This window comes from Suricata suricatta, chromosome 8 (genome assembly GCF_006229205.1).
Source record: "Suricata suricatta isolate VVHF042 chromosome 8, meerkat_22Aug2017_6uvM2_HiC, whole genome shotgun sequence".
In the NCBI taxonomy this organism is placed as follows: Eukaryota; Metazoa; Chordata; class Mammalia; order Carnivora; family Herpestidae; genus Suricata; species Suricata suricatta.
The window spans coordinates 10,928,208-10,937,772 of NC_043707.1; positions in this window are offsets into that span (position 1 = coordinate 10,928,208).

Consider the following 9,565-nt stretch of genomic DNA (forward strand, 5'->3'; position numbering starts at 1 on the left):
GTCTTTCTTACTAGACACAGAGAAGGCAGAAGCTATTCAACCAGCCCTTGCTCCTATGTCAGTGAAGCCTGAATTTAAGGAAGTTTTACTCTGCATCTCAAAGATAGCAAAATAGTGTGCAGAATTTCTGTAAGGGTGGGAGTTTGTGTTTTGTAGACTTTTTTATGAATGTATTATCCATGAACCCCCAGTGTGGGAAATAGGTTATTTTCAGAGGGCTGTGGAAGGCTGGACCAGTGCCTCACAGGAGCTCCAGGATTACCATTTGAAACAACTCTTCCATGTTGTCATTAGTGAAATATCAAAACCTAGGAGGAATGACGGATGAATTACTCATTCATCTATCTAATTTGTTACAACTTTATACCATAATACTTGCTTGTGTGATAATCACTGATAGAATTTTAAATCAGAATTGTGTTAAGCATTTAACACCACTTTACACATCGTCAGGGCCAATAAACACGCTACTGGGGCTAGTCCATAGTTGTTCAACAGTCTTGTCTTCTTACGAAAGAGACCTTGCCTGACTTTGCACGAAAATGGTACCAAGGCTAATGAAAGCCAAAGCATGAAAGACACCTCGTTCATTCCCAACCTTGTTTCTCTTCCTTACTAAGGCATACAGTCCAGTACGGTTTGATTAACCTGTAAGAATACATAAGTGCCAAGTGCTCATGGTTAGAGGAGTCTGTATTCCCAGGCAAGTGTGGTCCTACTTGGGGCCTGGCTTGGGAGGCTTGCTGCTAAAGGGGCAAAGATCTTTGAGCTGTTAGTAATGGCAGTCAGCTCTGTGACACTGAGCAAGTTCTTAAGGTTCTGCACACTGTACACCTTTGGAAAATGCTCCGTCAGCGCATTGGTGTGAGGGTGAGTGGAAATGTTGCAGAGAGGTGTTAGCATGGCGCTTGTCCTGTTACCGGCCGACGTTAGGTGATGGGACATTTTCCTCCAAAGGGAAATGTAATACTAGGGCATGACTAACATTGGGAGATGTCCTGAAAAAACACAGATTTGGTCAGCAGGTGTCATTTCAACATTTTATTGACAGTAGGTACTTAGCTATTGGAAGTGAGCTTGGAGAGTTCCATCATGAGGGTTTTTTGTTAATGACCAGCAGTTGAATGTGACTGTGTTTTGATGCTTCTTACAAATTTACCTAAAAGGGAACCATTTTCTGTTTAAAAGTCTGAAAAACAAAAACCAGAAGGTAAAATGACTGAATACTGGTTTGTTTTTTCATCTTTTGTTTTAATGGTTATTGCTTCTCTACGGGAATAAGAATATTTACAACCTATGCTTTCAGAACCTGGCCTGGAATGCTATGATAACAGAGTGTTTAGGGGATTAGCAGTGTTTAATGTGGATATAAATCTGGGTATGATGTGTTTAGAACATGTGACAAGGAATCATTATGTCAGTCAAAATTCACTAAAAGCTTATCATTTAGTAAAATTGTTCCTTTGAGAATAAAAACATGACAGTTTGGAGGCAACCTGAAGATTTTAGGAAGGAAATAACAGTTTCTAGGGCAATGAGAAGCATAACGTCATCAACAATTATCCCTAACAAGGGATATTTGTTGATTTTCATGGACTTTGCATGAGTTTATTGGGTCCTTTTATAGCAAAAGCCTAAAAGAGAAGTACCACTGCAGGGGGAAAAAGAGAGTAAAAGGTTTTCAAATGGGTAGCCTTGATAAGCTGTAAAATATCCTGTATTTGTGGCAGGAGGTGTGGACCCACTGAATTTTATTTGTGATGAGTAAATAAGTTTGCATTTTCTGTCAGACGTAGTTCCCATCCTTGGTGCAGTTAGCGCAGAATTCTCTCAAATTGTAGAGTATACACTGTGGCACGGCGTGTTTGTTCTCTTTGATGTGAGCAGTTAGGGAATTTCCGTAGAGCTTAAACCACGTTGGACCTGTTCACCTCGTTTTATTATTGAAGAATAACTGACATACAGTGTTAGTTTCAGGCGTGCAGCATACTGATCGAACAGCCCAGTGCCTTACTCAGGGCTCACCGGACAGTGCAGTCCCCATGTGTCCCGATACGGTGTTGTTGACCATATTCCCTGTGCTGTACGTTTTATCTCCGGGGCTTATTTTATGACTGAAAGTTTGCACCTCTTAATCCCTTTCATCTGCTTCACCCATCCCGCTACCCACCTCCTCTCTGGCAAGCACCAGTTCTCTGTATTTAAAGAGTCTGTTTTCTGCGTCTGTTTTCAGATTCCACGTAGAAGTGAAATCATACGGTATTTGTCTTTCTCTGTCGCTGTCTACCTTAGTTTTTCACATCTCTTCGTGTCTTTAGGCCGGCAGGCTCTCTTGTAGCTGACAGGCTCTGGTCTTCTGGCTGTGTATGAGAGCACTTGGCGCGTATTTGTCCTGAATTCACTTAGGTTTCAAGAGATACTGTTATTCTGGAATATTCTAAACTGTCAATGTACAATTCTTTTTTTTTTTTAATAGTTTATTGTCAAATTGGTTTCCATACAACACCCAGTACTCTTCCCCATAAGTGCCCTCCACCATCACCACCACCTCTTTTCCCCCCTCCCCCTTCCCCTTCTTTAATAACCTTATCACTAGCATTTATTATCTTTGTGTTAGAAGGATCAGCCTGTTTGCACCGATGTTCTTTAGTTGTATTATTTAAATACAATGACTAAAACCTTACTGATCATTCCCAGAGTAGGTGCTGAATGGCTTTGTAATTTGGGGCTGCACAGAGTACATGTGCAGTAAATGTTTATTTGAATTAATGAATTGCTCTAGGATGGCTCGTGGTAATAATATTTTCAATATTAAGTGACCAGCATTCAGTACTGGTAGTTGAGCTAAACATTCGGGCTTCATTTGAAGCCAGTAAACAGACCGCTGTGCAATCCAGGGAGACCAGTTGGTTCACTTTTCCATCCAATAGTAATTTACTTTTACAGTGCTGTTTATATAGAGGAAAGGTCACAGGAAAGCAGTTAAGTCAGTTGCTTTGCTACAATGAAAGATTTTTAGTAGGCTGTTGAAAAAAGGACAATTTGAAATGGATATTATAAAGTTTAGGCAGTTAACTTCCCCCCATCTTTATTGAGGCATAACTGACACATAATAAATGGCACAGGTTTAAATGTCATCACTTCTGACGCGCATGTGCATCTTTGAAACCATCACCTCAGTAATGATAATGGAAATATCCTTAACCATAGAAGTGTCTTTGTACCCCTTTGGAGCCCTACCCTCACACCTTTTTGCCCCGTCTCCAGGCAGCCACTGATCTGCTTTCTGTCACTATAGATTACTTTGCCTATTGTAGGCTTTTATAGAAGTAGATTTTTCATATTATCTCTTCTTTCACTCAGCATAACTGTGTGAAGATTTGTTCATATTGTTAAGTGTATCAATAGTTTATGCCTTTTTTTTTTCTTGCTGAGAGATACAGATATGCTTCAGTTTATATATCTTTTCACTGTTGATGGCCATTAAGGTATTTCCAATTTATGGCTATTACAAATAAAACCTATTTGAACATTTTATATATCAGTCTTTGTATGGGCATATGCTTTCTTTCTCCTTAGGCACATACCTAGAAGTGGGATGGCTGGATCATATGGTAGGCATATGTGTAACTTCTTAAGAACTGACAAATTTTTTTCATATTGTTGTATCCTTTTGCATTCCCTGCCACAACTCCAGTCACTCCGCATCTCTGTCAGTAGTTGGTGTGGTCAGTCTTTTTCATTGTAGCCATTCTAATAAGCATGTAGTGGTTTCTTATTGTGGTTTTAATTTGCGTTTTCCAGATGACTAATGTGTTGAGCATATTTTCTTGTGCTTATTGGTCATTTTTCCTGTGAAATGTCAAATCTTTCTGTCATTTATTGGATTGTCTTCTTCTTATTGTATTATGAGCATTCTTTATATATTCTGGGTATGGATTCTTTTTCAGATATATGACTTGTTAATATTTTCTCTCAGTCTGACTTGTCTTTTAATTCTCTTAACAATATTTTTTTCAAAGAGCAGATGTTTTTGATTTTCATGAAGTTCAATTTATCAGTTTGTTCTTTTATGGGTTATGCTTTTGGTATCATATTTAAGAAATCTTTACCTAATCCTAAGCCATCAATATTATCTCCTGTGTTTTCTTGTAGGTGTTTTATAGTTTTGGATTTTACAGCTAGCTCTCTGATCCATGTTGACTTAATTTTGGCATATGGTGCAAGGTGTGGATCCAAGTTTATGCTGTCTGCGTGTGACCTAGTTGGTCCAGTACCATTTGTTGAACTGACCATTCTCTCTTTCCTGAATTACCTTTGCACCTTTGCCAAAATCAGTTGTCCATAGATGTAGGTCTTTTTGGGATCCTTTGTTCCGTTGATCTGTTTGTCTACCTTTATGCTAGTCCCACAGTGTCTTAATTACTATGGCTCTATAATAAGTCTTGAAATTTGGCATTGTTAGTCCTCCAAATTCTTGTCATCAAGGTTGTTCTGACTATTCAGATTTTTTTTGCATATGCATATGAAGTTTAGAATCAGCCTACCATTTATATAAAACAGCCTGCTGAGATTTTGTTTGGGATTACATTGAATCTGTATTATCAATTTGGAGGGAATTGACCTCTTGACAATAGTGGGTCTTCCAACCAATGAGCATGTGACTTCTCTTTATATATCTTTAATTTTTCTCAGCAACATTTTAAAGTAGAGAGCTTGGGTGTCTCTTGTCAAGTTCTATCCCTAAGTATATCGTATTCTTTGGCATTATTATAAGTGGTAGTCTTACAAATTTCAATATAAAGTTGTTCATTACTAGGATAGAAATACAGTTTTGTATATAACTTCAGTTTTGTATGTAAATCTTATATCCTGAAACTTTGTTGAACTCACTTATTAGTTCTGGCTTTTTTGTGAAGTCCATTGGATTTTTCCACATAAATAACAATGTCATATTTGAAAAAAGACAGTTTTATTTCATCTTTTGTAATATGAATGCCTGTTCTTTTTCTTCCTTCACTCATCAGAACCTCTAGTGTAATATTGGAGGAAGAGGTGAGCGTGGACATCCTTGTCTTAGCAGTCATTTAGTCTTTCACCATGAAGGGTGATGTTAGTAATTTCTTGTGGATTCCCCTTATCAGGTTGAGGAAGTTCTCTTCTGAGTTTGGTAAGAATTTTTAAAATCAGAAATGGGCTTTGGATTTTGTTAACAACCTTTCCTGCATTTATTGGGAAGATTATATGGTTTTAATTTATTAGTTTGTTAATGTGACAAATTACATTGAGTATATTTTGAACAGTAAAAGCAGCCTTGCATTCTTGGGATAAACCCCACTGGGTCATGATGTATTATCCTTTTTATATATTGTTGAATTTGATTTGCTAAAATTTTGTTTAGAATTTTGTTTTTAAATTTTTTAGTCTTTATTTATTTTTGAGAGAGAGAGCATAGGCTGGAGGCGGAGACACAGAATCTGAAGCAGGCCCCAGGCTCCGAGCTGTCAGCGCAGAGCCTGATGTGGGACTCGAACCCATGAACCACGAGATCATAACCTGAGCTGAAGTCGGACGCTCAACCGACTGAGCCACCCAGGTGCCCCTGTTTAGAATTTTTACATGTGTGTTCATGAGGGACATGATAGTTTCTTGTAATATGTCTAGCTGTAGTGCCAAGTTGATGGTGGCCTCATAAAATAAGTTGGCAAGTATTTCCCCCTTGCCAATTTTCAGAAAGAATTTGTATAGAATTGGTACTATTTTTTTCCTTAATTGTTAGAATTCACCAGTAAGGCCATCTGGATCGAGACTTTTCTTTGAGGGGAGGTTTTAAAGTACACATTCTATTTTTAAAATAGATCTATGGCTGTTCAAGATACTCATTTCTTTTTGAGTGGGTTTTGGTACTTTGTATCTTTCAAAGAATTCATCTCTTTCATCTGCATTGTTGAATTTACTGCTATGAAGTTTTTCATAATAGTTTCTTATCTTCTTCATCTCTTTGGGCTCTATATGGGGATGGCACCTCTCTCATTCCTAATACTGGGGATGTGTATCTTCTCTCTTTTTTTCTGAGCTGTTCAGCTGGAAGTTTATCAGTTTTTTTTTTTACCCTCTCAAAGAACCAACTTTTGGTTTCCCTCATTTTTCTTTTTTAAAAATTTCACTGATTTTCTGCTCTGATCTTCATTATTTCCTTTCTTCTGCTTATTCTCTCGGTGTTTGTAACTTTCATTAGTTTATTCTTTTGTTAGATTTTTCTAATTGTATACAGTATGGTTCCATTAAGGTCTTCCTTTAAACTGTTTCCTCCTCAAGACAGGATACTGAGGCTCCAAGAAGTTGAGAGAGTGACAGTTAATAGGCGCAGCCTTGTGTCTGTTACCTTGCGGGGCCGTCAGAGCTGTGGCACAGGCAGGTAAGAGTGCAGAGAGGTTTAGCCTCTGAAGACTGGGGATGAGAGAGCCTTTCTGGAGAATTTGATGACTGAGTCCTCTTACTTTGTTGAAGTCTAGGATCAGTCTATGACATCAAATCCTAAGTAGTAGTTCCTAAAGTTTATTTTGCTTTGGTTGCAGACCTCCTTCGTGGTTGCCATATTCTGAAAAATGAGTTAGGATGTTCGAGGAGTAAGTCTGTCTGCAGCAGATGTTCCCTTGGGTTTAATTGACAAACCTGCCTTTCATTTCCGTGGACCGTTGGCAGTGGTCATGGTGACGAGAGCTGTGACAGCGGTGGCCGGTGTTGCCGCCGAGGTGACTGCTGAACGGGAGGAAGATCTGGGGGCAGGATGGGACGCTGTTCTAAAGGGTTATGTCAGCATCTCGCTGCAGACTTGCTCTCATTTGTTTATCATTAATTTATCATTCAAGCTTCATTGTAGAATTATTTTATATATTGTATAATTCTTTTATAAATGGAGTGAAACCCGCATACTGTAATAACATGGTCTCAGTGTCCACGTAAGAAGGTTAAGTTGGTCTCCAGTCTGACTCAAGGTACTGCGTTCAGGGTTCTGAGAAATTCGCTGTAACTGCTCGCTGGGGCAGCACTGGCGGCCTGGGGGTCAGCGTAGAAGAAACAAAGGGGAAGGAAACAGAGGAGTTGTTTTCAAATGGCCCTGAGGGCGAAGAGTTATGTTGTGTATTATTTTAGTTTCTCTTAAAAGGGGGGGGGGGCTGTTGTGAACCTGAGCATTTAAAAATAATTTATGGCTGAAAGAGCAAACTATTCCTTTAACAGCTTGTTTCCCAGAATTAGTGTTTGAGAGGAGAAAACAGCGATGAGATTAAGTGGGATTAAGTGTCTGGTTTGTAAGGGTGCCCAGACTGAGTCAGAAAAACTGGATTCTAATCCTGCCTCCCTCCTTTATACAAACTGGGAGCTCAGCTTGAAGACACTTTTCCTCTGGTGTGCTTTAAATGAGAAAATGTATGAGTTAGCATTTAGTAAATGTGGGAACCATTTGACTAGGGAACCATTTTCCCTTTCTCAAGGACTCAAGGACATAGTTGAGTCACATGGACATAAGAATCTGCTTAATTTAGAGTTTTTGTTTTCCAGAGTGACTCCAACCTCATCCGCTTCATCTATTTTTAGGATTTTATGTTTTTTTCTAATTAAACAAATGTACCTGATTTTCATGCATTTATAATTGCTTTAAAACCTGTTAAAATTTGGTGGCTCAGTGGGTTAAGCATCCGACTTCAGCTCAGGTCATGATCCTGCTGTTCGTGGGTTCGACCCCAGTGTCGGACTCTGTGCCGACAGCTGAGTCTGGAGCCTGTTTCAGATTCTGTGTCTCCCTCTCTCTCTGACCCTTCCCCCCTCATACTTTGTCTCCCTCTTTCTTTCTCTCTCCTTCTCCTCCCCCCCCCCCCCCCGCTCACCCTGTGTTACTCTTTTCTCAAAAATAAACAAACATTAAAAAAAAATTTTTTTTTAAACCTGTTAGCACTTTAGTTCTGTTTGGTCTCCAACTTTGTAACAAGGTGTCCGGCAAACAATATGTGCAAAAACAAATGTTGCTGCTTCTCATTGCAAGTTTTTGTGCTTATAAAACATTCCCATAGCATGTATGTGTACATTCTCATGATATATGCTCTGGAATGTCTGTTTTCCTCTGTTTGGGGGCTTTAGCTTTCAGGTTAAAGGAGGAGATGAGGTGGAGAATATTGGGTGATAAAAAAGTATTGGTGTAGAGCACTTACGTATCCCCTCTCTCCGCCTGGAATGTCCCCCCTTCCTATCCTTTCCATATCTTAATTCTTTTACGATTTAGCTTCCTTTAACAACTCGGGCTACAACAGGTGTTGGCGAGGATGTGGAGAAAGAGTATCTCTTTGGTGCTGTTGGTGGGAATGCAAACTGGTGCAGCCACTCTGGAAAACGGTATGGAGGTTCCTCAAAAGATTAAGAATAGAACTACCCTACGACCCAGCAGTTGCACTACTAGGTATTTTTCCAGGGGTTTCCGGTGTGCTGTTTTGAAGGGGAACATGTACCCCAATGTTGATAGCAACCCTAGCCACAATAGCCAAAGTATGGAATGTCCATCCAAATGGATGAATGGATAAGAAGATAAACATGTATCTTGCCATTTGCAACTATGTGAATGGAGCTAGAGGGTATTATGCTAAGTGAATTAGTCAGAGAAAGACAAATATCATATGACTTCACTCATATGAGGACTTTAAGATATAAAACAGATAAACATAAGGGAAGGGAAGCAAAAATAATATAAAAATGAAGAGAGGGACAGAAACACACACAAGGGTTACTGGAAGGGTTGTAGGAGGGGGGATGCACTAAATGGGTAAGGGGCATCAAGGAATCTATTCTTGAAATCATTGTTGCACTATATGCTAACTTGGATGTAAATTTAAAAAGGGAAGAAAAAAAAAGATTTAGCTTCTTTGCCAATCCTCCTACCCAGTTATGTTAAAGACTCCCTCCTCTTTCCCATAACACCTTGGTCTCATCTAATATTCTTTACCACACTGTGTTGTGACTGAATGACTTTTTTTGTCTGTCTTGCTAACAAACCTTAAAGTCAGGGAATTGGTCTTAATCTTCTCCGTATCCCTGCATCCAGCAGAACTCCAGATTAAAAAGGTGCTTAGGGAGGGGTGCTGGGTGGCTCAGTAGGTTAAACCTCCGACCTCAGCTCAGATCATGATCCCACAGTTTGTGAGTTCAAGCCCTGCATCGGGCTCTGTGCTGACAGCACCAGGCCTGGAGCCTGCTTCAAGTTCTGTGTCTCCTTTTGTCTCTGCCCCTCCCCTATTCACTCACTCTCTGTCTCTCTCTCAAAAATAAACAAACATTAAAAAAACAACAACAACAAGGTGCTCAGGGAGATTGTGTTATATAGGAAATGTTAAGTTTGATGCATCATGTTCAGAGAGTAAGGATATAGGGTTTATCTAATAAAGGTATTTCTTCTTCCACATTCCCTTCACTCATCTCTCTCTTTGAATCTCTCCCTCTTCCTCTTTCTCTTTTTCCACTCAGGGAACGTTTGAGCTAGAATGATGAGCTGAGGAGCTTTCTTGGTGTAATTGAC